Below are 27,860 nucleotides of genomic sequence, written 5' to 3' on the forward strand. Positions count from 1 at the left end.
CATCCTCACTGTAGTGATGTGTTCATAAGTGTATGTATAGATCAATATGTGCAGTTTATTGTATGTGAATCATACCTCAATAAATGTATTAAAAATAGAAGAAGGAAGGAAGAAAAGAAGGAGAAAGTGGGACAGAGATAAAAAAGGAAGAGAAAAACAAAGGGAGAAAAAAAGGAGGAAGGGAAAAAATGCGAAGAAAGTGTTTTCTCTGGGATTAGAGTGGATCTGGGCTGGATGGTGGTGAGTAGGTGACTGGGAATGAGGAGAGATCCTTCATTTCCAATGGCCCCATCCCTTAGCCTGCCAGGGCTTTTCCAACATTTCATGACCCCTAAAGAGACATTCCAACCATACTACTCTCCGTGACATGCCCACATCATGGCAAAGAACCTTCTTTTAGTTCTTAGCATGGTTTACAAACCCTGAATTGTGAGGCTCTAGCCCAATTTTCAGCTTCTGCCTCAATGCTCTCACTCACTAAGCTTTAGCCGTGACACGCTTCTCTCTTTTGAAACCAGCCAAGCTCCTTTTCTGCCTCAGGACCTTTGCACATGCAGTTCTTATGCCTGGAATAAGCTCCCCCACACTCCCAAGTCTGTCTAGATCTGTAGGTCTAAAGTTAATGTTACTAACACAGGAGACCTTCCTCCTCCCTCCCCCAGACTAGATTTGATCCTTTACATTGGCCACAAACTCCAGTTTCCCATCCAGTACTAATTTGGAATCACAGTATTGCCTTAATAAAATAAAAGATGAGGTTTGCTCTTTCCACTTCATCTCATTTGCAAAATGACTCCCCAGTTCCATTTATGTCTGTGAATGAAAGCAAACACCAACTGCAGGACCTGCCATCTCCTGCTCCCTATAGCCCTGCACACCAGGTCCAGCCACTCTCCCGTGACAATGTCATTTCAACAAACACGAAACTCATAGAACATTACCTGCTTCTGCACAGTTTTGGATTTGGGGTTGTGGAAATTCTCTAGATTCCCTCCTGATTCACAGGGTTAGTAACTGGGTTGCTGCCCACTACATTACAGTTTTGAAATCTGAGAACAGTGACCTCAACCATGAAACACAAACTCAACACAATTCCCGGCTGGAGCTTGTGGGTTCTTCTCGAAAACCCACAGCTCAGCTTCCCAGCTTTGCTGGGAGTCTGGCAATGCATTACATTTATAGTTATGTTATCACATTATTGAGAAGTAGGAAAGCCCTCCCGTTTTGTAATCTTGCTGTGAACGAGCTTCTATCTGCTGCCTCTCCCATCTTCATCCTTCCAGACCTTAATACCTCCTTCTAGACCTTTCCCAAAGTCACCTCTTAGCTTGAGAACATGGAACATGCTCCAAATGAAATCACATCACTACCAGATTATTTCTCTATCTCGATGTCAATAGGGAGCTAACAGTTCACTGGGCCAAACAAATGTAAATAGCATGTGGAATTGATTTGTTGGACTCTTATCAACAGGGAAACTGCTGCTTCCCTACAGTTTCTATGAGAGCTCTATGTCTTTCATACAGGACCACTTTCAAATGCATGAGAGCTCAACTGCTCTTCAAACTCTTGTCTTCTTTTTTTTAAAAAAAATCTTTATTGGAGTATAATTGCTTCACAATACTGTGTTAGTTTCTGTTGTACACCAAAGTGAATCAGCCATACGCATACATATATCTCCATATCCCCTCCCTCTTGAGCCTCCCTCCCATCCTCACTATGCCACCCCTCTAGGCCATCACAGAGCACCAAGCTGATCTCCCTGTGCTATGCTGCTGCTTCCCACTAGCTAACTATTTTACATTCGGTAGTGTATATATGTTGATGCTACTCTCACTTCACCCCAGCTTCACCCTCTCACCGCGTGTCCTCAAGTTCGTTCTCTATGTCTACATCTTATTCCTGCCCTGCAACTAGGTTCATCAGTACCAGTTTTTTTTTTTGATTCCATATACCTGTGTTAGAATACAGTATTTGTTTTCTCTTTCTGACTTACTTCACTCTGTATGACAGACTCTAGGTCCATCTATCTCACTACAAATAATTCAATTTCGTTTCTTTTTATGGTTCAGTAATATTCCATTGTCTATATGTGCCACATCTTCTTTATCCATTCATCTGTCGATGGACACTTAGGTTGATTCCATGTCCTGGCTATTGTAAATAGAACTGCAGTGAACACTGTGGTACATGACCAAAGCAATCTACAGATTCAGTGCAATCCCTATCAAACTACCAATTCTTCACAGAATTAGAACAAAAATTTTACAATTTGTATGGAAACACAAAAGACCCCGAATAGCCAAAATAATCTTGAGAAAGAAAAACAGAATTGGAGGAATCAGTCTCCCTGACTTCAAACTATACCACAAAGCTACAGTAATCAAGACAGTATGGTACTGGCACAAAAACAGAAATATAGATCAGTGATACAGGATAGAATGCCCAGAGATAAACCATGCACATATGGGCACCTAATTTATGACAAAGGAGGAAAGAACATACAGTGGAGAAAAGACAGCCTCTTCAATAAGTGGTGCTGGGAAAACTGGACAGCTACATGTAAAAGAATGAAATTAGAACACTACTTAACACCATACACAAAGATAAACTCCAAATGGATTAAAGACTTAAATTTAAGACCAGACACTATAAAGTTCTTAGAGGAAGACATAGGAAAAACACTCTTTGACATAAACCACAGCAAGATCTTTTTTGACCCACCTCCTAGTACCAGAAATAAAACCAAAAATAAACAAATGGGACTTAATTAAACTTAAAGCTTTTGCACAGCAAAGAAACCATAAACAAGATAAAAAGACAACCCTCAGAATGGGAGAAAATATTTGCAAATGAAACAACAGACAAAGGATTAATCTCCAAAATATACAAACAGCTCATGGGGCTCAATATCAAAAAAAAACAAACAATCCAAAACTTTTGTCTTTTTATTGAGATATAATTGACATATTACATTGTAGGTTTAAGTTATACAGTGTGTTGATTTGATACATTTATATATTGTAATATGATTAACACCGTAGTGTTAGCTAACAGCTCTGTCATGTCACATATTTATCATTTCATTTTTGTGTTGAGAACAGTTAAGATCTAGTCTCTTAGCAACTTAAAATGTATAATACAGTATTTTGTTGTCTATAATCACTATGCTATGCAGTACATCTCCAGGAGGTAATTATCTTCTAGTTGCAACTTTGTATCCTTAAACAACATCTCTCCAATATTCACCCCCCCAGCCCCTGGTAAGCACATTTCTGTTCTCTGTTTCTATGAGTTTAGCTTTTTTAGATTCCACATATAAGTGATATTATACATTATTTGTCTTTCTCTGTATGATTATCTCACTTAGCAAAATGCCTTCAAAAGATTATATATATATATATATATATGTGTGTGTGTGTGTGTATATATAGTCTCACATCTTCTTTATCCATTCATCCATCAGTGACTACTTAGGTTGCTTCTATATCTTGACTATTGTAAATATTGCTGCAATAAACATAGGAGTGCAGATATCCTTTCAATATCCTGTTTTCATTTTCTTTCGGTGTATACCCAGAAGTGGGGTTGCTGGGTCATATGCTCTTTAAACTTTGCAAACTGCTTTGCTCTTTTAGGTTTGAGAGTTAGAAAATAGTTCCGAGGCTGAGCTCCCCCCCCCCACCCCTAATGGCTACAGAACACACCTGCCCTCCCTTGGACCCCTCCCCATGGGCCTCTGGGGGCAGCAGAGAAGTGGGAAGGGCCACAGGCAGTCATCCCAGCTCGCTCTCCTTCACATGGTATGCCCAGGCCTGCAGAACACCAGCATCCTTCACGGGGACCATCGGTGCAGTCAGTCCTCTTGTGGTTTTTCTGCTTTTGGTCTCCAGCCAACAGTCCAGGTCTCCTGTGTTGTCAGAACAAACTGTCTAAGACTAAATCTGGGCTCGTCACTCCCTGTCTAAAATCTTTCAGGGCATCCTCGGTTCAAAGGATAAAGTGGGAGATCCTTACCTGAGAGACCAGATGCTCTAGGGCCCAACCCTGATCTCTAGACCCTCCCTGAGTTTTCCTTAGGCCTCTTTCAGCTGCTCCTAATGACCCCACCACCAGGCTGGCAGTTCCCCCACAGTGTGGCTGGTGTCTTTTTCTTTCCTTTACATATTTTCTTACTCCCTTTCTCTACCTGAGTAACTACACACTAATGTTTCAGGATCCAAACATCCAAAGCCAGGTGCTCTCCTGGAAGAGGAGAGAAATGCTTCAAGGTGAGAATGAGACTGAGTGGGCAGAAGCCTCAGACAGTGGGCAGAACAGAGAACTGAGACAGGCCAGAGCTTCCCCACCAGCCACCTCCTGCTGTGTAATATCGGGTGCCTTAGTTAGCTAGGGCTGCTCTAACAAAAGGCACAGACTGGGAGACTTAAACAGCAGAACTTTTATTTTCTCACATTCTTGGAAGTTGGAAATCTGAGATCAAGGAGTTGGCAGGTTTAGTTTCTTCTGAGACCTCTCTCCTTGGTTTGTAGGTAGAGGTCTTCTCCCTGTATCTTCACATGGTCTTCCCTCTGTGCTGTCAATGTCCAAATTTCACCTTTTTATGAGAACACCAGTCATACTGGACTAAGGCCCACCCTAATGACCTCATTTTAACTTACTCATCTCTATAAAGACCCTATCTCCAAGTAACGTTACATTCTGAAGCACTGGGGGTTTAGGACTTCAATGTGAATTTTGGAGGGAGAAACACAATTCAGCCCAGAATGGGGCAATTAAAGGTGTCCTTTCTCTCGCTGTTCTCAATTTAATCTCTTCATCTGTAACATGGGGGTTGGGGGGAGTATAATAGGTAATCTTGTGTATCTTTTACAGCTCTAGACTTTCGGAGTTGAAAATCAGGCAACACAAAATAAGAGCTTGAGCAATTAGATTCTTATGTCTTTCCATTAGAAAACTAACCAACAGTTTCAGACCTGAATTATCTGTGTAGGTGTTGGAATCCTCCCTCCACTCTTCTTGCATGCATGCGTCATGAAAGGGGATCAGAGTAAAGAAGGGAATGAGTTTGCTACCTACTTTTCCCTATCACGTGGGAGAGATAGAAGAGGGAGTCAGAGAGGGTGGGAGGTGAAAAATGCCCAGATTTTTAAGTGTCCTGCAAGGCATGGGAGCCAGCATGAAATGGGCTTAGAGAGAGGGAAAGTGAGTGGAGAGAAGAGGGGATCAGTACTAGTTTGTATATCCACGTCCTAAAAGGACCAAGAAAAGTTATTTGAGATCCACAGTGGCCAGAGAAGAAAGTGGCTACCCAGGAGGGGCTGGGTCCTCTCCGTTCTTCCCTCCAATCTTGCACATGCCCCCAGCATATGCCCCTGTCAACATGAGAGAGATGTTTTCCTCTGACTGCTGGGGGATGCTCCTGGGGTACCCAGGGCTGCAGGCTCCTGGCTGTGGGCAGCTCTTTTTGGGGTTCTCTGAGTCATCCTAGCCAGATGTCTAGGAATGTCAGGCATGCGGTGAAGGATGGTGGTGGTAAGCATTTGGGACAAGAAATACCTAACGTTGCTAAAAAAAATTTATTTTTTTAAAGATTCTTATGTATTTACTTTTGAAACCAGCACATCCCGGAGGACTGGAAGGCAGAATAACTTGGTGATTTTGGAGGCAGATAGGCCTCTCCTTCCAATTTCAGGTCCAACTCCAGAAACATTCTCCTCATAGTGGCCCAGGGATTGAAACCTTTGCCCCGAACCCTATGTATTCCGTCATGTACAGTATTTACGTGATCATATTCACATAAATGCTAAATGCTCCTTATTGATTTTTGTCTCTTCAAGCTCATGTGTGGACAGAGCATAGAACATTCAGTCATGGTTAAGATGAAGGAATGGGTAGGTTGCACCACGCAGAGCCCTGTCCCCTCTCCTCACATACTGTTCCCTCTGCAGGGGACACTCTCCCCATAACTCTCCTTCTCCCTTGCTCATTCCACCTTCAAATCTCAACCTCCAGTGAGAAGCCTTGCTGACCCTTCTGCAGGCTTGGATGAGCCCCTCTGACCCCATGTCCCTTCCTGGGGTCTCCACATCTAGTTGTGGAGACTGTGCACAGAACACAATTCACATTCAGAGTCATTATAGATACATATTGTAATACGACCCATTTTCCATGGATGGTAGTTACCTGTCTGGAGCAAGGGGCATCTTGGTGGTGGTGGTTCACCCCCCCACCGTTTTATTGAGATTTGATTGACACACAGCACTATATAAGTTGAAGGTGGGCAGCGTAATGACTTGACTTACATATATTACAAAATGCAATAATTTAGTTAACATCCATTACCCACAGAGTTAAAAAAAAATCTTTTTCTCTTGTAATGAGAACTTTTAAGATCTGTTCTCTTAGCAACTTTTAAATACACCATACAGCGGTGTTAACTGCAGTCATCATGTTTTAAGTTATATCCCCAGTATTTACTTATCTTATAACTGAAAGTTTGTGCCTTTCCACCGTCTTCATCTGATTCCCCCACCTCCTATCCCCCGCCTCTGGTAACCACAAATCTAATCTCTCTTTCTATGAGTTTAGCCCTTTTTTAGATTCCACATGTAAGTGACATCATACAGTATTCGTCTCTGTCTGGCTTACTTCACTTAGCCTAATGTCCTCTAGGTCTGTCTGTGTTGTTGCAAATGGTAGGATTTCCTTCTTTTTTTATGGCTTTATCCATTCATCTGTCAATAGATATTTACATTGTTTCCATGTCTTGGCTATTGTAAATAATGCTGCAATGAACATAGGGTTGCAGATATCTCTTCAACATAGTGATTTCATTTCCATCAGATATATATCCAGAAGTGGAATTGCTGGATCATATAGTGGTTCTATTTTTAAATCTTTTGAGGAGCCTCCATACTGTTTTCCATTGTGGCTGCACCAGTTTACATTCCCAGCAACAGTGCACAAGGATTCTCCACATCCTTTTCTCCACATTCTCACCAGTATTTATCTCTTGTCTTTTTGATAATAGCCATTCTAACAGGTGTGAGGTGATATCTTATTGTGGTTTAGTGGTTTAGATTTGTTTTTTCCTGATGATCAGTAATGTTGAGCACCTTTTTATGTACCTGTTGGCCATTTGAATATCTTCTCTGGAAAAATATCTTTTCATAAAAATTAACTTGAAATGGATTAAAGACTAAAATGTAAGGACTGAAACCGTAAAACTCCTAGAAGAAAACATAAGGGAAAAGCTCCTTGACATGGGTCTTAATGAGTTTTTGGATATGACACCTAAAGCACAAACAACAAAATAAAAAAATAAACAAGTGGGACTACATCAAACTAAAAGGCTTCTGCACAGCAAAGGAGATGATGAACAAAATGAAAAGGCAACTTACAGAAAGGGAGAAAATATTGCAAATCATATATCTGATAAGGGGTTAATATCCAAAATATATTGAGAACTTATACAACTCAATAGCAAAAAACAAAAACAGTTTGCAACAATGGGCAAGGGGCATCTTGTTCTAATTCTAATGAAGGTGTCCATGGGTTACGTATGGGGCTGAGTGTACTCAGGGGATAGTGACAGCTGAATACTCCTCTGTTTTTTTCTCTGGACTGTGAGCTCATCAGGCATCAACCATGTCAGAACAGCTCAAGGTGGGGTCTCCAGCTTGAACACAGGGCCTGGCACTGGACCGTCATTCACACAATGAATCAAAGGAATTAGTGGAGCTCTGGGCAGTGAGAGAAGAGTCCATGACGGCACTGGACCATCATTCACACCATGAATCAAAGAAATTAGTGGAGCTCTGGGCAGTGAGAGAAGAGTCCATCCCAAGGGGGATGAGCGAGGGCTCGCAGAGCTGGGCTGGAGGCAGAGAGGAGGGGGGCCCAGCAGGGCTCATGAGAGCACAGGCCGTGGGAGCCAGTTGTGTGACTGGTAGTCAGTCCAGCAGTACATGGATAGCACCTGTGTCAAGCGGGTAGCAGGGAATTCGTTGAGTTAATATTTCCAAACTGCTTAGAATAGCACTAGGCACACAGACATCAGGATACAATGTCAAGTATAAATAAATAAACTGAGAAAATGAACATTAACCTTAACAATGTGAAATTAAGTGCGAGTGACGGAAAGTGCAGATGCAACTTGCCCAGAAGAGCAGTTGAGGAGACCCCAGTGATGGGCTGAGCTGTCCTGGGCAATCACAGCCTCCATGATAGGATGTCAACCTTCCGTTCAAGTGCATCGTCACTATTCCCTTGGCTTATGGTGCAGACTAACTGGACTCTTCCCAAAGCGAGGAAAACCAAGAACTTGTGACTGTCTGACGTAGGAGGTGTTGCCTTGCCCGCCTCGTGGTTCTGGGTAAGCTGTGGTAATGAATGGCCACAGGATGAGCTGTGATGAAAAGGAGGGGTGGAGCGAGCGCGGTGTCTGGGGCTTGGCGCTTGAGTGGAATAAGCACGGCTGCTGCCTCCCCTCTCCCTTCCTGTGGTTTTCTTCCTGAGGCCTGGTGTTAATCATGTGACTTCTGGGTCTCCCACATGAAAAATCCCGTAGCTGGCTCACCCCTGAGCCAAGAAAAGGTAGGTGCCACATTCACGCAGGCTCCATTGCTTGTGTTTTTGGAGAGCAGAAAGAGGCAGATAAAGGACAGAGGCAGACAGGCCAGGAAAACGTGAGATCGCAGAATCAACAGCTGTGGGTAAGGAATCCTCCGCCCACATCCTGGGTGCTTGGGACCCCTCCAGGATCTGCCAGGGGGCAGCACGGGTGCTGGGGAGGCAGAGCACTTCCCTGCTGCCCCTGGCTCTCTCTTTGGGCATGCATCTCAACATAAAGTCCCCCTCCATCCCCCCCATGAAGGAAATTTCACTCAAAGAAATGTTTCTATCCAGTCTCAGAAGCTCCATTAGTCCTATTAAACATCCTCTTCAGAAAATGGTCTCTACTTCTCATTACCAAGGAGATTCATTCTTTCCAAATGCATTTGTTTCTTCTAATAGGAGAGTGCCAGAGAGAGGCGTCCTCTGTCCGTGCCATGGTGAGGTCCAGGCTCAGGGTATGCCAGGAACTCTGGCTCCAAGAAGGAAGAGGTCAGCCTCAGGCTGGACAGAGTGCTTGCTTAGGCTTCCAGAGGGTTCCCTGGTTGCTAGAGGGAGGATGAAAGGGGTTTCACAAGCCCCCCATCATTCAAGGCTCCTTCATCTCCACCTTCTAAACTAACTTCTTTTTGAAATACCTAAGATTTTTCAAAAACTTTCACTGGGGAAAAATGATAGGAAAACCACTATGAAAATATTCAACAGCTTGTCTAAGTGAGAAATAAAGTCTCAACCCTAGGGACCTGGTTCAGTCAGTCTGCCATCCTGTTCCCTCACTGTTTTGAACTTTATACAGCTGTGTGTGGGAGTCTGGGGCTTGGGGGTGTGTTAAACAGACCTAACGTGGTAAGAAATTTCCCACTTTTTCTGCAGGAAAGGGAAGAGATAAGTAGCTTTGTATGGCAAAAATGGTAGAATGTGAAGGTTGGGAGGTAGCTAGGCCCTGAGATCAGAAGCAGGGGAGCAGTCCCTGGCCCTGGATCTCTTAGTGGGGGAACAGCAGCCACTGGCCCCCATGACCCCATTCTCTTGCTGAGGAAGGCTGAGGACATGGCCCTGTTCTTCCCTCTGAGCTCAGTATTAATGGTGATGGAGAGCAGTCTGCCCCCTTGCACATCCTTGAGAGCAGTCAGTGGGGATGTGTGTTAGGCTGTGGGGGCCTTGTTTACCCCTTCTCCAAAGAAAGTGTTCTTCAGTCTCATTGACCCGTCTTCCATCTATCTCACCCCAGTGAACGTGCAAGCGGGCTTCAGTGAGTGACACAGAACTCCTCGTGAATGTGTGTGCAGTGACCTTGGTTAGTTTCTGGTGGGCATCAGAGACCCAGGTGAACTGAGGGATGTACAGCATTATTTTTTCTCTTCTCTTACTCCCCCGACAAGTAGGATGCCAGAGGACAGGAAGGGCAGAGGAAAGTCTTAGCAGAGCTGGGAGGGGAAGGGAGACCTTCTGTTTTCACGCTTGGGCAAGAAATCCTTACATGCCTCCAAGTAGCATTGAGGACACTCTGTGGCCACTGAATGGGAACAGGATTCAAACCAGGGGCAACCCAAAGGCATTGTACCTACCTCTGTCAGGTGAGTCCACTGGGCATCTCAGTGAAGGATGTCCCAAACTATTAAAAGATTATTTTAAAGAGGCTATAACCAAGTCTCTCATACAGATATTTATTAAAAGAACACTTGTCAAGTATTATATTTTTACGCATTAATAATATAATAATGTTGGAATAATAATAATGCAATGAGTATGTGTAAGATGTTTCTTTCAACTGGTTCAAAGGTGAATTTAAAGTACCACTCATTCATAGGAAGACAAGAGATGTTAAAATTAACTTGGATGCAAAACGGGAATATCCATAGGGCAATAATTGCATTCCACTGAACACAGTTCATTTGTATTTCTACAGACAAGAATCGTTTGCATTATTATCAGTTTTTCACAATTGTAAAACAGCTAAAAGGCAGTGAAAGGTAGAGGTAAACCAGAGGGTTCAGTGCACAGGGCAATGAATAATCCTTTCTAGTTTCCATTTCAAACTCTTTCACACTTTTCTCTGACATTTCAGCATGCCCCAACAACTGATTTGACAAAAGTACTTCTGACCACTACTCATGCAACACTATTGTACTGGACTCCAAGGAGGGTTCCTCCTCAATCTCCAGTTCTCACATGGTTTTTAGTGAAATAGGTCTCCTTAGTTTTTGAACTCCTGTCTCTTTAGTTCATGTAGTACAGGCCAATCTAGAGAAAGTCCACCATACTGTACTCAGAACCACCTCTCCGGGCCACACTGGACCATCATACTTGCTCCAAGTTACCACATTCCTACTCTCCATCCTCTTGAAATGGAAATATACAAAATGGCCTCAGCAGGTCTACCCCGTTATGCCTGAAATGAGGAACAAACCTGATTTAGGCTACCAGGTTGGAGCTCTCTAAGGAAAAAAAAAGCATTCAATTCCTACAATAAAAAGAAAACAAACAAAACTTCTTCAGTAATTAGAATGTATAGAGATCATAGGACTCAGTGTCCTTGCATGAGGGAAAAAAATAAAGTGTGAAGATTAGACGGTATGATTCTTTTATTTTTTAACATCTTTATTGGGGTATAATTGCTTTACAATGGTGTGTTAGTTTCTGCTTTATAACAAAGTGAATCAGTTATACATATACATATGTTCCCATATCTCTTCCCTCTTGCGTCTCCCTCCCTCCCACCCTCCCTATCCCACCCCTCCAGGCGGTCACAAAGCACCGAGCTGATCTCCCTGTGCTATGCAGCTGCTTCCCACTAGCTATCTACCTTACGTTTGGTAGTGTATATATGTCCATGCCTCTCTCTCGTTTTGTCACAGCTCACCCTTCCGCCTCCCCATATCCTCAAGTCTGTTCTTTAGCAGGTCTGTGTCTTTATTCCTGTCTTACCCCTAGGTTCTTCATGACATTTTTTTTCTTAAATTCCATATATATGTGTTAGCATACGGTATTTGTTTTTCTCTTTCTGACTTACTTCACTCTGTATGACAGACTCTAGGTCTATCCACCTCATTACAAATAGCTCAATTTCGTTTCTTTTTATGGCTGAGTAATATTCCATTGTATATATGTGCCATATCTTCTTTATCCATTCATCCAATGATGGGCACTTAGGTTGTTTCCATCTCCGGGCTATTGTAAATAGAGCTGCAATGAACATTTTGGTACATGACTCTTTTTGAATTATGGTTTTCTCAGGGTATATGCCCAGTAGTGGGATTGCTGGGTCATATGGTAGTTCTATTTGTAGTTTTTTAAGGAACCTCCATATTGTTCTCCATAGTGGCTGTACCAATTCACATTCCCACCAGCAGTGCAAGAGTGTTCCCTTTTCTCCACACCCTCTCCAGCATTTATTGTTTCTAGATTTTTTGATGATGGCCATTCTGACTGGTGTGAGATGATATCTTATTGTAGTTTTGATTTGCATTTCTCTAATGATTAATGATGAGCATTCTTTCATGTGTCTGTTGGCAGTCTGTATATCTTCTTTGGAGAAATGTCTATTTAGGTCTTCTGCCCATTTTTGGATTGGGTTGTTTGGTTTTTTGTTATTGAGCTGCATGAGCTGCTTGTAAATTTTGGAAATGAATCCTTTGTCAGTTGCTTCATTTGCAAATAGTTTCTCCCATTCTGAGGGTTAGACAGGGTGATTCTTAGCATTCTTTATGATCAATTGTTTATTTCTTTGCATAAAAAATAGTAGCTACTATTTGTCAATTTTCATCCATGTGCCAGCCTCTCTGCTAGGAATTCCTACATGCATTAAACTTAACCTTTATAGGATGCCAAAAGGAAAATATTATTATTGACATCTTACAAATGATTAAAAAAAACCCACATGGCTGAAAGAAGTTGAAAGTTTTGGCCAAAGTCATAATGAATAAGTGGTGGCTCCTGAGTTAGTGTGACTCCAGAGCACATCCTCTTTTCTTCACACTCTTCAATGAAGTCTTGCAAAATGAATTCTCCTGCTTTCCACCTGGCAGGGTGAGAAGGAATTGCCATTCCTACTGGGGTCTAGAGGCTGCTGCACATGATTATTAGCCCAAGGAATCTTCATTTCAAGCAGAACCAGATCTCTCAGCTGATTACTCACAGGGGAGAGGATTTGGCATACAGTCAGTCAGACAGGGACTGCAGAGAACACACCAAGTCCTGGATATTTACAGTGACAAGGTGACCCCCAAAGCCCAAACACAGAACCTTGGGAGATTCCACCACTTCTCTTTAGAAACCCCTAGCTGGGTGGACTGCCTATAGGATACAGGCCAGGGGGACCAGAAAGAGCACAGTCATCATCAGTAGCCTTTGTCTTGCTGCAGGCTGATACTTCAGAGAAACACTCCAATGGGCCTTGGCCAATTGATGAGCCTCCTTTTCAGTTTTCACCTCTGTCCCTGAGTTTAAGCTCCGAAGTGCTGGTTACTTTGAGAGGCAAAAGGGAAAAACATTTGAGGGCATGAAGTATCCAAGGCTAGAAACAATCTGATGCTGATATTGGAAAAATTGTGTGTGTGCAGAAGGTACTCTGAAGTTCAAACAACAAATGATGAGGATGTGCAGAAAAGGGAACCCTCATACACTGTTGGCGGGAATGTAAATTGGTACAGCCACTATGGAGAACAGTATGGAGGTTTCTCAAAAAACTAAAAATAGAACTACCATAAGACCCAGCAATTACACTCCTGGGTATTTATCCAAAGAAAGAAAAGAAATGAAAATACTAACTTGAAAAGATAATGCACCCCCTATATTCACAGCAGCATTGGTTACAATTGCCAAATATGGAACCAACCTAAGTGTCCACTGATGGATGAATGGATAAAGAAGGTGATATATAGATATATATAGATATATATATACACACACACACACACACAATGGAATACTATTCAGCAATTGAAATTTTGCCATTTGCAACAACATGGATGGATTTGGAAGGTATTATGTTAAGTGAAATAAGTCAGACAGAGAAAGACAAATACTGTGTGATGTCACATATATGTGGAATCCAAAAAATAAAACATACTAGTGAATATAACAAAAAAGAAACAGACTCACAGATATGGAGAACAAACTAGTGGTTACCAGTACAGAGAGGGAAGCGGGGAGGGGCAATCTACTATGTATAAAATAAATAAGCTACAAGGATATATAGTACAACACAGGGAATATAGCCAATATATTATAATAACTATAAATGGACTATAACCTTTAAAAATTGTGAATCACTATGTTGTACACCTGAAAGTTATATAATATTGTATATCAGGGTTCCCCAACCCCCAGGCTGAGGACTGGTCCACAGCCTGTTAGGAACTGGGCCACACAGCAGGAGGTGAGTGGCGGGCAAATGAGCAAAGCTTCATCTGCCTCTCCCCATCGCTCCCCATAGCTCACATTACTGCCTGAACCATCCTCACCCCCCCACCCCCACCCCCCTGTCTGTGGAAAAATTGTCTTCCATTAAACCAGTCCCTGGTGCCAAAAAGTTTGGGGACCACTAATGTACATCAACTATATCTCAATTTAAAAAAAGAAAAGCATAACCAGGGTCATTTAGAAAAATATATAACTTTACTAGTAAATATCGCTTGGGAACTTCTTAAGTGTTAAAAAAAATCTGTTCTTAAAATCAGTAACTATATAAGTTACTAAAGTAACTTTTTCTCTCAAATTATATTGTTGACAATATAAGATAAACAATGTTGGCAGTTCACATTGCTAAAAAGAGTCTATGCTTGCGTAAACTTTGAATACTTAGGTCCTGAGCCTCTCTTAACTGTAATTTGGAAGTCAGAAAGAAAATAAGGTATACTAGTTGAGACCCTGTCCATCCTAGACACAGCACGGCTAGCTTCCCCCTGCTCTCATGGGAGCCCACAGCAGAGGGACAGACACCCCGGGCAGGACTAGCTTCATGGGCATGCAAGCAGTACCGTCACCTGAGCCTGCTTCTCAGAAGGGCCCCACATTTGGTTTAATGTTCTTCTGTGGCCATCTTGAAATCCTTAATAATTTCATCTTTGGACTTGCGTTTTGTAAATGAAGTCTGACGTGACACTGGAGCACGCGCCTGAGTAGAGGAGCCTGCGCTGGGTGGGCCCATGTGCGCACGCACCTGCCAAGCCAGTGTGCACCGTGGGCAGAGGACACCTTGCACGCCCAGCCATCAGCTTGGCTGCCCAGCACTGCCTGGAGCAGTGTGGGACACTGCAGGGCCCTAAGGGGGTTGTTATTTCTGGGGACCTGGGCCTAGACTGACAGTGGTGGTTACAGCAAAAGCAACAGAGCAGGCTAGAGTGGCCATGGTTTCAGGAGACCATGGAGACAGTGCTTGGAGGCTTCCCTTTTCCTTTTAGGCTATGTTATGTCATGTCATTTTCAGAGTAAATAATGTCACTATTGCCCCATTACATTCTCTGAGTAATAAAATATTTTTAAAGGAAAACCTTATAGTTTTTCGTTTTTAACTGTACTCCTTTTCCTGTTTTCTGAACAAGGGACTCCCATTTTCATTTTTCCCTGGGCCCTACAAATTATGTAGCCAGCCCTTAGGACAGGACTTGAGAGAAGGCAGAATATTTTAAATCTAAAAACATGCAGAGCGAGCAGTGAGGGATTCAGACAATATGAAAATACAGAGTGATTTGGCAGAGGTTGGATGGAAATTAGGGAAGAGAAGTAAGAATTGGGTGACTGTGGAAAGGGAAGGCTGGTTCTATTAAATGGCTCTTGACATAATTTTAGCAGTAGTAATAGAGAAAGAAACAGTTTTCAGAACTGCAGCCTGAGTAAATAGCCTATGAAATGAAAGGAGATAATGAGTGTCAAAAATAGTCTAGTGTGTGACCCAGGATGTTGCAAAATAAATTTTTTGAATTGACTGCACTGGAATGAATGATGCCTGGGAGATGGGAAAGATGAGTGGACAATAGCAAGGGATACTGTCAATAAATAACAAGAGAAACTTGGAAAAGGAAGAAAGAAGCATATATATTTTTTAAAAGCTGTATTGCTGGTTAGCTAATGGGATGGAGAGCTGAGGAAAAAGAAAAGAGGAACTACTGTTTGTTGTATGGCCAGTATTTGAATATCTCATTGAGGCATCTCAATAGATCTCTAAAGAGAGATATAAATAGATATAGATATACACATAGGTGTGCACATACATATAGGATATAGATACATAATTAAAGATATACTTAAATGATAGGTTTTATATATAAATATATATATAGTTTATATATATAGTCTCTCTATATAGATAAATCTATATAAATCTCTCCATATAGGAAATCTATAAAATTAAGATTAATAAATTGTCCCAGGTGACACACAGAAGTTGGACTTGAACTCAGGATTTTCTGGCTCAGAATCCTGTGGATTTTGTACTCTACCCTACTGCTTTGCCTGCAATCTATCTATAGGAACTCTGCAATGTAACAGTTACTGTTTTAGGACAAATGATTCTGCTATTTTGAAAAGTTTAAATAAATACAAGATATTAACTACCAACTAATTTATCTAAAGTACCATAATCTGAAATAGTATTTAAAAATATGAAAAAGAACTCACCCTCAGTTAAAAACAAAAGGCTAACCCAAGATAATATTGGTTTTACCACCAAGCAAAAGAAAGGAGGAAGCGTAGCCATATGAATGGGCAACAAAAGGAAGGGCTCATTGAAAAAGATGAGGGAAAGACAAAATCAGTACTGAGGTTGGGAGCTCTTCAGTTTATGAGGTGGAGAGGGGTAGATATTGAGAAGCACTCTACTGAGATTTTGCAAGCATAACTCCACTTCCTGCCCTCTCTTCAAGGCTAAACTTCTTGACAAAGTTGTCTAAACAGGCTGTCTCCCTTGTTTAAATCTCTGATTCATTTTTCAACTCATCTCTTTCTGGTTTTGTCCACAAAAATCTACCGAAATAGCTCTTGTCAAAGTTTCCAACAATTTTCACATGTCAAATTCAGTGGTCGATATTTTGTCCTCTTCTTACTTCATATCATAGCAGCATTTGATAGAGCTGTCTACCTCTTTGTTCTGGCAACATTCTCCTTTCCCATCTACTGTGATGCCACATTCCCACAATTTTTCACCTACTATTTATTCTCAACTTTCTTTCTGTACCCAATTTTAAAATGTTGATATAATTACTCAGAGCTTTGTTTTAGAATATCTTCTCTTCTTTGTCCTGTTTCCATAAAATATGCTATCCATTCCCATATCATTAAACAATATCTGTATGGCAAGGATATATAATTATAATTTATTAATACCATTAATCATGTTTTGTAATATATTTATTTATTCTTATTATGTTTTCTCCATTAACATGTCTGCTCCAACAACCATATGACTTTGTAAATTTGTTCACTAAGAGGTTAAGAAACAGGTTCAAGTTCTCAACATTAGTGAGTGACAGAGGCAAAAATGGATCACAGATCTTCCTATTTCTAGAGTTGTGGCTGTATGTTACTCTGTCTCTCATAAAATAAAAATTTAAAGGGGTTTCTAAGTATAACAAAAATAGAGTAGCTTGAAGTAGACCAACACTTGTGCCAAGAAAAATTTTAAAATCCAGATAAAATGCAAAATAAACAGCTATTGAAAGCATTGACGAGATACCAACGTAGCTAAGAATTAAGTGGCAAGAATGCCTGAGAGAAGTAAACCACATAAAATAAGCTCAACAGTTGGTGGTTTTCCCTCAAAGTAGTTGCCAAAATCAATAATAGAGGGGGGAAAAAGCTGAATAGACTGAAAAATCAACAACTCTTCTTGATCCATAAAAGAGGGAAGGACACAGGGCAAACCACTGCTCCTAGGATTGAAGAGACAGACAGGCGAATACAGAGTCACAGCTTACCAAAGCAGAGACTCACACAAGGAAACAGCCTTGGGAACCAGTGGTGGGGTAGGAAAATGTGAACTGTAATTGATGAATTGCTAGAGGCTCAGTGCAGACAAATCTGAGAGCTAAAAACTCCAGGAGGACCCAGACATAGGAGGGCCCCCACAACCTCCAGGAGCTTGACCAGGTTCCCACAGTAAATATCAGAGAAAAATCTGCTCATGCTTCCGGCAGAAGAAAGGGAAAGGGAACCATTTTTGGAATACACCAGAGCACTTTGTTCTTCTTAACAAAGCCTCACCTCAGGGGAAACTAGTTAACCAGAGCTTAACCTGCTGGGGTATTATCAAGAACTAACTAACTTGGGGAAGGTAAATACCCAACTCCAGCCCACTCCAGCCATCCTGTCCCAACCACGATGTAAAACTGAGAAACCCTTGGGAAGTTCACAGAGGTACAGGCTCACTAAAACACAAAGACCTAATTATAGGATTACAGAAAGCCTCCGCTTCCCCAGCATTAGAACCAGACGTGGCAGAGACATTGGAATTATCAGATCGGAAATTTAAAACAGCCATGATTAACATGCTAACACTCTAATGGACCATTAGACAGCAAGCATGACTAAATGTGAGCAGAGAGGTGGAAATCCTAAGAAAGAACCAAAATGAAATGCTAGAGATGAAAATCACTGTAACCCAAATGAAGAATGCCTTTGACGGGTTTATTAGTAGACTGGACATGGCTGAGGAAAGAATCTCTGTGCTAGAGGGTATATCAACAGAACCCTTCAAAACCCAAAAGCAAAAAGAACAAAGACTAAAATAAAACAGAATGGAATATCCAAGGATTGTGGAACAACTGCAAAAGGTATAACATATGTGTAATGGGAATATCAGAGGAGAAGATAGAAAATAATAGAGGACATGTTGGAAACAATAATGAATGAGATTTCCCCAAATTAATTTCAGACACCAAACTACAGCTCTAGGAATTTCATAGAACACCAAGCAAGATAAACACTAAAAACAAACAAACAAACAAACAAAAACTCCACCTAGGCATATCATTTTCAAACTACAGAAAATCAAAGATAAAGAAAAAAATCTTGAAAGAAACCAGAGGAAAAATAAATCACCACCCATGGCCACTCTTAAAGGGTCCACATACAGATTCACTCAACCTGAAAACCAATGCAAAAACACCAGATTAAAAAGAGCATGGACCAGGGAGGACCTTCAATATGGCAGAGGAGTAAGCTGTGGAGATCACCTTCCTCCCCACAAATACATCAGAAATACATCTACATGTGGAACAACTCCTACAGAACACCTACTGAATGTTGGCAGAAGACCTCAGACTTCCCAAAAGGCAAGAAAATCCCCAGGTACCTGGGTAGGGCAAAAGAAAAAACAGAGACAAAAGAATAGGTACAGGACCTGCACCTCTGGGAGGGAGCTGTGAAGGAGGAAAAATTTCCACACACTAGGAAGCCCCTTCACTGGCAGAGACGAGTGGTGGGCGGGGAGGGGGGGAGCTTTGGAGCCACAGAGGAGAGCCCAACAATGGGTGCAGAGGGCAAAGCAGAGGGATTCCCTCACAGAGGAACGGTGCTGACCAGCACTCACCAGCCTGAGAGGTTTGTCTGTTCACCCACCAGAGCAGGTGGGGGCTGGGAGCTGAGGCTCAGGCTTCGGAGCTTAGATCCCAGGGAGAGGACTGGGGTTGGCTGCGTGAACACAGCCTGAAGGGGGCTAGTGGGTCACAGCTAGCCAGAAGGGAGTCCGGGAAAAAGTCTGCACCTGCCTAAGAGGCAAGAGACAATTGTTTCAGGGTGCGCGAGGAGAGGGGATTAAGAGCGCTGCTTCAAGGAGCTCCAGAGATGGGCGCGAGCCGTGGCTATCAACAGGGACCCCAGAGACGAGCATGAGACGCTAAGGCTGCTGCTGCCGCCACCAAGAAGCCTGTGTGCGCGCACAGGTCACTATCCACACCCCCCTTCCAGGAGCCTGTGCAGCCCGCCACTGCCAGGGTCCCGTGATCCAGGGACAACTTCCCCGGGAGAACGCACGGCGTGCCTCAGGCTGCTGCAACGTCACGTCGACCTCTGCCGCCACAGGCTCGCCCTGCATTCCATACCCCTCTCTACCCCCGGCCTGAGTGAGCCAGAGCCCCCTAATCAGCTGCTACTTTAACCCCATCCCGTCTGAGCGAAGAACAGATGCCCTCAGGCGACCTACATGCAGAAGCAGGGCCAAATCCAAAGCTGAACCCCAGGAGCTGCGTGAACAAAGAAGAGAAAGGGAAATCTCTCCCAGAAGCCTCAGGAACAGTGGATTAAATCTCCACAATCACCTTAATGTACCCTGCATCTGTGGAATACATGAATAGACAATGAATCATCCCAAAATTGAGGTGGTGGACTTTGGGAGCAACTGCAGAATGGGGTTTGCTTTCTGCATCTAATTTGTTTCTGGTTTTATGTTTATCTTAGTTTAGTATATAGAGCTTATTATCATTGGTAGATTTGTTTATTGATTTGGTTGCTCTCTTCCTTTTTTTAAAATATTAATTTTTCCTTTTTCTATTTTTGTGAGTGTGTATGTATATGCTTCTTTGTGTGATTTTGTCTATATAGCTTTGCTTTTACCATTTGTCCTAGTGTTCTGTCTGTCTTTTTTTTTTTTAGTATAGGTTTTAGCGCTTGTTATCATTGGTGGATTTCTTTATTGGTTTGGTTACTCTCTTCTTTCTTTCTTTTTTATTTTTTTACTTCTAATAATTTTTTTATTCTAATAACTTTATTTTATTTATTTATACTTTCTTTCCTTCCTTTTTTTTTTAATCCCTTTTCTTCTAGAGATGTGGCTGACAGGGTCTTGGTGCTCCAGCCAGGTGTCAGGCCTGAGCCTGTTAAGTGAGAGAACTGAGTTCAGGACATTGGACCACCAGAGACCACCAGGCCCCATGTAATATCAAACAGCAAAAGCTCTCCCAGCAATCTCCAACTCAACACTAAGACCCAGCTCCACTCAACGATCAGCAGGCAACAATGCTGGACACCCCATACCAAACAACTAGCAAGACAGGAATACAACCCCACCCATTAGTAGAGAGGCTGCCTAAAATCAAAATAAGTTCACAGACACCCCAAAACACACCACCAGACGTGGTCCTGCCCACGAGAAAGACAAGATCCAGCCTCATCCACCAGAACACAGGCACCAGTCCCCTCCACCAGGAAACCTAAACAACCCACTGAACCAACTTTAGCCACTGGGGGCAGACAACAAAAACGACGGGAACTACGAACCTGCAGCCTGAGAAAAGGTGACCCCAAACGCAGTAAGTGAAGCAAAATGAGAAGACAGAGAAACACACAGCAGAGGAAGCAGCAAGGTAAAAAGCCATCAGACCAAACAAATGAAGAGGAAATAGGCAGTCTACCTGAAAAAGAATTCAGAGTAATGACAGTAAAGATGATCCAAAATCTTGGAAATAGAACGGAGAAAATACAAGAAACGTTTAACAAGGGCCTTGAAAAACTAAAGACCAAATAAACAATGATGAACAGCATCATTATAAGGAGGCAAGAATATACAATGGAGAAAATACAGCCTCTTCAATAAGTGCTGCTGGGAAAACTGGACAGCTACATGTAAAAGAATGAAATTAGAACACTCCCTAACACCATACACAAAAATAAACTCAAAATGGATTAAAGACCTAAATGTAAAGCCAGACACTATAAAACTCTTAGAGGATAACTTAGGCAGAACATTCTGTGACATAAATCACAGCAAGATCCTTTTTGACTCACCTCCTAGAGAAATGGAAATATAAACAAAAATAAACAAATAGGACCTAATGAAACTTAAAAGCTTTTGCACAGCAAAGGAAACCATAAACGAGACCAAAAGACAACCCTCAGAATGGGAGAAGATATTTGCAAATGAAGCAACTGACAAAGGATTAATCTTCAAAATATACAAGCAGCTCATGCAGGTCAATATTTAAAAAACAAACAAGCGAATCCATAAATGGGCAGAAGACCTAAATAGACATTTCTCCAAAGAAGGTATACAGATTGCCAACAGACACATGAAAGGATGCTCAACATCACTAATCATTAGAGAAATGCAAATCGAAACTACAGTGAGATATCACCTCACACCTGTCAGAATGGCCATGATCAAAAAAATCTACAAACAATAAAGTCTGGAGAGGGTGTGGAGAAAAGGGAACACTCTTGCACTGTTGGTGGGAATGTAAATTGATCCAGCCACTATGGAGAACAGTATGGAGGTTCCTTAGAAAACTAAAAATAGAACTACCACATGACCCAGCAATCCCACCACTGGGCATATACCCTGAGAAAACCATAATTCAAAGAGTCATTTACCACAATGTTCATTGCAGCTCTATTTTCAGTAGTCAGGACATGGAAGCAACCTAAGTGTCCATCGACAGATGAATGGATAAAGCAGATGTGACCCATATATGCAATGGAATATTTCTCAGCCATATAAATAAATGAAATTGAATTATTTGTAGTGAGGTGGATGGACTTAGAGAATGTCATACAGAGTGAAGTAAGTCAGAAAGAGAAAAACAAATACCATATGCTAACACATATATATGGAATGTAAAAAAAAGAAAAAAAGGTTCTGAAGAACCTAGGGGCAGGACAGGAATAAAGATGCAGACGTAGAGGATGGACTTGAGGACATGGGGAGGGGGAAGGGTCAGCTGGGACAAAGTGAGAGAGTGGCATGGACATATATACACTATCAAACGTAAAATAGATAGCAAGTGGGAAGCAGCTGCATAGCACAGGGAGATCAGCTCGATACTTTGTGACCACCTAGAGGGGTGGGATAGGGAGGGTGGGAGGGAGACGCAAGCGGAAGGAGATACGGGGCTATATGTACACATATAGCTGATTGACTTTGTTATACAGCAGAAACTACCACACCATTGTAAAGCAATTATAATCCAATAAAGATGTTTAAAAACAAGGAAAAAAAAAAGGGCATGGACCATAGGTGAAGGGAACCCACTTACTAATCTTGAAGCATCTGTCATGGAGGCAGGAACCACTTGGGATGATCCCTGGGGACTGAGACACTGGTTGGCGCTATTCCCTTGCTAATGCCAGTGTTGGCAGTTGCCATTTCTGAAATCCCCTTCTAACCTATTAGTGTCAGAGGGTATGCACTGCTGAGAGCCCTGCCTATCCCTGCACCTTGGTTGGGCCTCACAACTGGCTGAGCGATAGCCTTGCCCACAAGCATGAGCAGCAGTTGTGGGTGGGCCCTGAAGCCAGTCCAGGGACCAACCCCCTCACTCGTATGCTGCAGTAACAGCCACAGCCCTGTCACAACAGGGGAGCCCACAGAGCCCACATAGGGGTCATCCCTTGAGCACCTGGCTCTGGTGGCCATGTGGGATGTTGCCTTGAGCTGCACAGGACATGTCCTAAATATGGTCACACCTTCAGGATGGAAGAGAAAGCTGATTTACCTAACACATAACGAAAAAAATACAGAGAATTCGGCAAAGTGAGAAACAGAATTATGTTCCAATAGATATAACAAAACTTCAAAAAAAAAAAAGAGCCAAACAAAACAGAGATAAGAATCTACCTGATAAAGAGTTCAAGGTAATGGTCATAAAGATACTCACTGAACTCAGGAGAAGAATGAATAAACACAGTGAGAACGTCAACAAAGAGACAAGTTATAACTGAACTGTAAAATCACTAGAGGGGTTCAAAAGCAGACTGAATGAGGTAGAATAATTAATCAGTGAGCTGGAAGACAAAACAATGGAACTCAGCCAGACAGCAGCAAAATGAAAGAATTTTTAGAAGTGGAGATAGCTTGAGGAACCTTTGGGACAACATCAAGCGTGATAACATTTGCATTATAGGAGTCCCAGAAGGAGAAGAGAGAGAAAGGCACAGAAAAATCATTTGAAGAAATAGCAGCTAAAATTTTCCCTAATCTGTAATGGTTTAAGTGTTCAGGACCTGGAACTTGACTCTGGCCTTGGGGTTTGTTTCAGTCATTTACAACTTGTGAACTTGGACAAGTTACTTAACTTCGTTGTCTGTTTTATCATCTGTAAAATTGGAAAAATAAAAGTACCTACTTCATTGTTGTGAAAATTCAAAGGGTTTAATACCTAAAAGTGCTCGTACAGTGCCTAGTTCTATTTCCATGTCTACTCTAATTTATTTATGAGTGATAATACAGAACATGCACTAGGAGGGGAAGTGAGTCTAAATGATTAGGACATTTTCAGCATAGACACAACACATCTAAAATCGTAAGTGTCTAAAATACTTCACTATCATACCTGGCTGGGGTTCATCTGAGAGTGAGCATTGATTAAAGAGGAAAGAAAGGACAATAAATAGGATTATATGCCAATCACAGCATTTTCATCACATCAGACACAAATGCCCAGACTTCATTTGTTTCTTGGCAAGTTCTGACTGAAATTAGAAAATACTGAAGTTCAAAAGACTTGTGAGCACATTACAAACTGAACCAAATTGAATTTGACAGCCTAACGGCCTCAGTCTCATTTTTCTAAACGATGTCGTAAAGAGACGTAAAAACACAGAACTAAGTGCAAAGGATTTAATGAGAAGTATTATCCAGTGATGATTTATTTGACTTCCATGATGGTTACCCCTACACAGATTTAAACTGATTTAAAGAGAAAGAAAGGAAGGAAGGAAGTATGGGAGGGAGGGAGGAAGGAAGGGAGGAAGAAAGAAAGAAAAGAAAATTAATTCAAAACTGTAACTGTGGCTTCAGTAGGCTTAGCCCAGTGTTATTATTCCTGTGGAGGCCTTACTCATCCTTGTTAGTGGGCAGAGTCTTGAGACCCCCGAGTCCCTGCGTTGAGAAGGGGCCTCATGTGTGCAAATGTCACAGGGCCAGGATAGGAGCAGCTCTTCTTCCAGGGTCCAGGTTTGGTGCTGGTCTATGTTTGGTCTGATTTCAATTGGCTTTGACTCTGCTTTGTCATGTCCAACACCTGCTGTCAAAGAAGGACCGGGCCCTGCCACCCCAGCTCCAGGTCTGACCCTTACCACACTCAGACCCATTGCTAGTGAGTGTTCATCCTGACACCTGTTCCCTCTTTGCTGTTCTTGCCCCTTAAGTGTAACTCACTGTTCTTATCCCCACTGCTAGACCTGGGGTCTGCTGGGCTGGTGAGCTCAGAATAGAGGACAATTTTAGGGGGCAGGACTAGGGTCATCCACCACATGCTGGGTGCTGCATAGAGAGATTAGCTATTTCAACCTTTAGATCCTTTGTATCACATCTGTGTTATTATCCCCAAATTATAAACAAGGAAACTGAGCTTTACATCGGTCAAGGTCAAGTTGCTACTTGCTTCCCTTCCCTCCTTCTCTTCATATTCCCCATATTCCTTAGAAAGACTACTCTCTGAAGAGGTGAACTATCATGAGGTCTCACCTCCACCAGACAAAACCATGGTGCTTCTCAGGAGATTTACAGTTATTCCACAGGCTGTGGGAAGCCTCTCCTATCATAGAGAGGTAACACTCAGATTTGAAGTTAATAAGTACCAGGACTTAAAACACATGGCAAATGCGGTCAAGGCTACATCCTTGTCCCAGAAATATTGCAAAATATTGTTCCAGTGATGATGCTGACTCAGGAAACTGCACCCACTTACCAGCAAAATAGTTCTGGGCCCTGCTGTCCTATGGGTGGTCAATGACATGACCTTCATGTGGAGAAGGCAACCATGGTGTGGCACAGTGGATGATGACGGGCTGCTCATCAAGGACTGGGCAGAGAAGGATGGAGTCTCAAAGGCGGTTTGCCTGCTTCTCTTCCAGACCCTGGCTCTGGGGAGTCCACTCGGACACTCTAACTAACGTGTCTCAGCCCAGATTCCTAACACCTGCCAAGCTGTGTGGTCACCTGCCCGGGCCTCCAGGCGCTCGTCAAATAGGAACTTGAAAGGCTTCGAGATCTCCAGATAAATCAAGCAAGATCTGAGGTAACAGTGCAAATCAGGCAAATATTTGCCGTAGGAACTGCTTTAGACCTTCCCCTTGTCATGCAGGTGGTTTGCTAGCACAACTCGACCTCTGTAGCTGTGATCTCTGCTCAGTATTTTGGGATAATTCATATTATTGCATAGATTTTCAAAATGCTCAGTATGAGTCAACCAGTGATCTTGTGACTCCCCAACGCGTGCTATTTGGGGCTACTCTACAGGAAACCTAGTGTAGGTCCTGGGCAGGTGGGTGATGGTGTTGTCTTTTCTGCTCTTGATAGACACACCTAGATGCTGTAGTTCTGGTACCCACACTTTAGGAAGGGTGTAAAACCTGAAGCCTGGCCTAAGAACATCTTGGGCATTAGGTGGCTCAGAGGGATGGGTTAATATAAAAAATGATCCCATATCCTGTGCCCACTACTTCTTGGCTCATACACTGTGGCTTTCCTATGGCCAATAAAAAAGTCTTAATTGTAAGAGGATGTGCGTTTATTATTTAGACTCTCACTAAGAAGGAGGAGGAATAGAAGGATAGAAGAAGAAGAAGAAGGGGAGGAAGAAGAAGAAGAAGAAAAAGGAGGGGGAGGAGGAGAGGAAGAAGGAGAAAAAGAGGAAAGAAGAAAGAGGAGAAGAAGGCAGAGATAAAGGGGAAGGAGAGGTAGAAGAGGAAGAACTGGTACTTACTGAGCACTCATTGCATGTTAGGCACTTTGCATGGATTATCTTATTCAGTCATTTAAACAATCTTCTGAGGCAGGTACTAATATTCCCCAGATTTTCAGATGAGAGACTCAGGCCTAGAGAGGTTAGATAATGTCCCCAGGGTCACACACCCAGGAGTGACGGGGCTGGAATTGGGCCTGGATGGTGTCACTTGTTCTAGTGGTCCACGGCTGCACAGGATGCCAGCATATGCCTGGGTCATGTTAGAGTGATACTGGACCAATGCACAGCTGGTAACAGATAGACATTTTTAACTTCTAGACTATACCAAAAAGGGAAAGGCTTAGTACCTAGAACCCTCAGCTAACAGGAGTTTTATTCACTCAGTATTTTTTTGAAAAGAGAAATATTCCCACAGTGCTAGGAAGCCATGTTAGAATCCACATGAGGCTGACTGTAGTACGGGTTTACCTTTCCATTTCACAGTGCCGTGTCTCAAAAGTGTGCAGGCGTCCCTTGAGAATGACACCCTGGTTCCTAAGTGACAGATGAAGATACTGAGGGTAAAGTTATGTCTGTTCATTTCTATAAATGTGTGTCAAGCCCCTTCTACCCCAGGCACATTATTATATTGTTGCACTGGAGATTCAGAGGAGAACTTGTGTAGGTCACCTTGCAGTTGAGAGAGACAGACAGCAAACTAGTGGGCAAATAAAATAATTTCAGTTCATGATAATTTCTCTGAAGGAAATAAGGTGATATGATCAAAAGTGGTCTGGGTGAAGGGACTATTTAAGACTGGGTTTTCAGAGAAGGTCTCCAGGAGACCAAGTTCCAAGGATCAACCCAGATACTCCTGCTGGCTTGGAGCTTTCTCTGGGCTGCACAGGCTGCCTTGTTCAGATCCACCAAAGCCACGTTCTGACCCTAAGAGCTGACAGTTACAATACGTGCTGGGGTCCTGTTACCAATAATACTTGCCATGACAACCAGGCAGATTTAATTTCTAAGGCAAAGTAAATACTATAATAGTCAAACGGAACTCAGTAATAATGAGGAGGAGCCTATATAATACAAACAGTAGAACATATTGACTTATCTTTAATGACTCTCTGGTTCCCCAAACCAGGAAGGCCTTCAAAAACATCTTAAAGCTCAGACATTGACTAGGAGAAGGCATGACAATTTTATCTGAAAGATAGTCTTGGAGGCTAAAAAGACCCAATGACAGCATAGTGCTTCCTAAGCAGAGATGGGGCCCTGGAGAGAATCCCTATGACAAAGGTCCACATGAGTGGTCCCCAGCTGGAGTGGATCTGCTGAGGAACCAAGGAAGGGACAGTTGGATCCTTGAAGGCTCATGGGGTCTGCTTGAAGAGTGAGGAAGGAGATGAGTTAATGATTTCGGATATTAGTTCCCTCTGTGGTGTTCAGTGCCAATGGAATATGTCCTTTGTGAGTGAATGAATGAACGAATGAATGAGTGAATGAATGAGTGAGTGAATTCCTGGCAAGATGCCTCGTTTGGCTTGAGAGAAATTCTGATTTTGGTGGAGATGAGCTCTGTGGGCTGGAGTGAATACCGAAGGAGGCATTGACCTGTGTGAAAACCTCAGGGGTTGTTGATGA

The 27,860-nt window shown here is 42.4% G+C and overlaps 1 protein-coding gene across 5 annotated transcripts in view; it reads left to right on the plus strand.

Moving 5' to 3' along the window:
* Positions 1-27,860, plus strand: part of LOC309971598 (uncharacterized protein) — a 380,232-nt gene that overhangs the window by 303,355 nt on the left and 49,017 nt on the right. For 4 of the 5 annotated variants that reach the window (XR_014326743.1, XR_014326744.1, XM_082854806.1 and 1 more), the window contains one exon: positions 25,402-25,565. The exons of the other annotated variant lie outside the window; for it this stretch is intronic. The gene's annotated coding sequence lies outside the window, so the exon portion shown is untranslated. The remainder of the gene's footprint in view (positions 1-25,401; positions 25,566-27,860) is intronic. 5 annotated transcript variants of the gene reach the window in all.

This window comes from Leucopleurus acutus, assembly GCF_964270905.1.
Source record: "Leucopleurus acutus genome assembly, chromosome: 14".
Classification (NCBI taxonomy): Eukaryota; Metazoa; Chordata; class Mammalia; order Artiodactyla; family Delphinidae; genus Leucopleurus; species Leucopleurus acutus.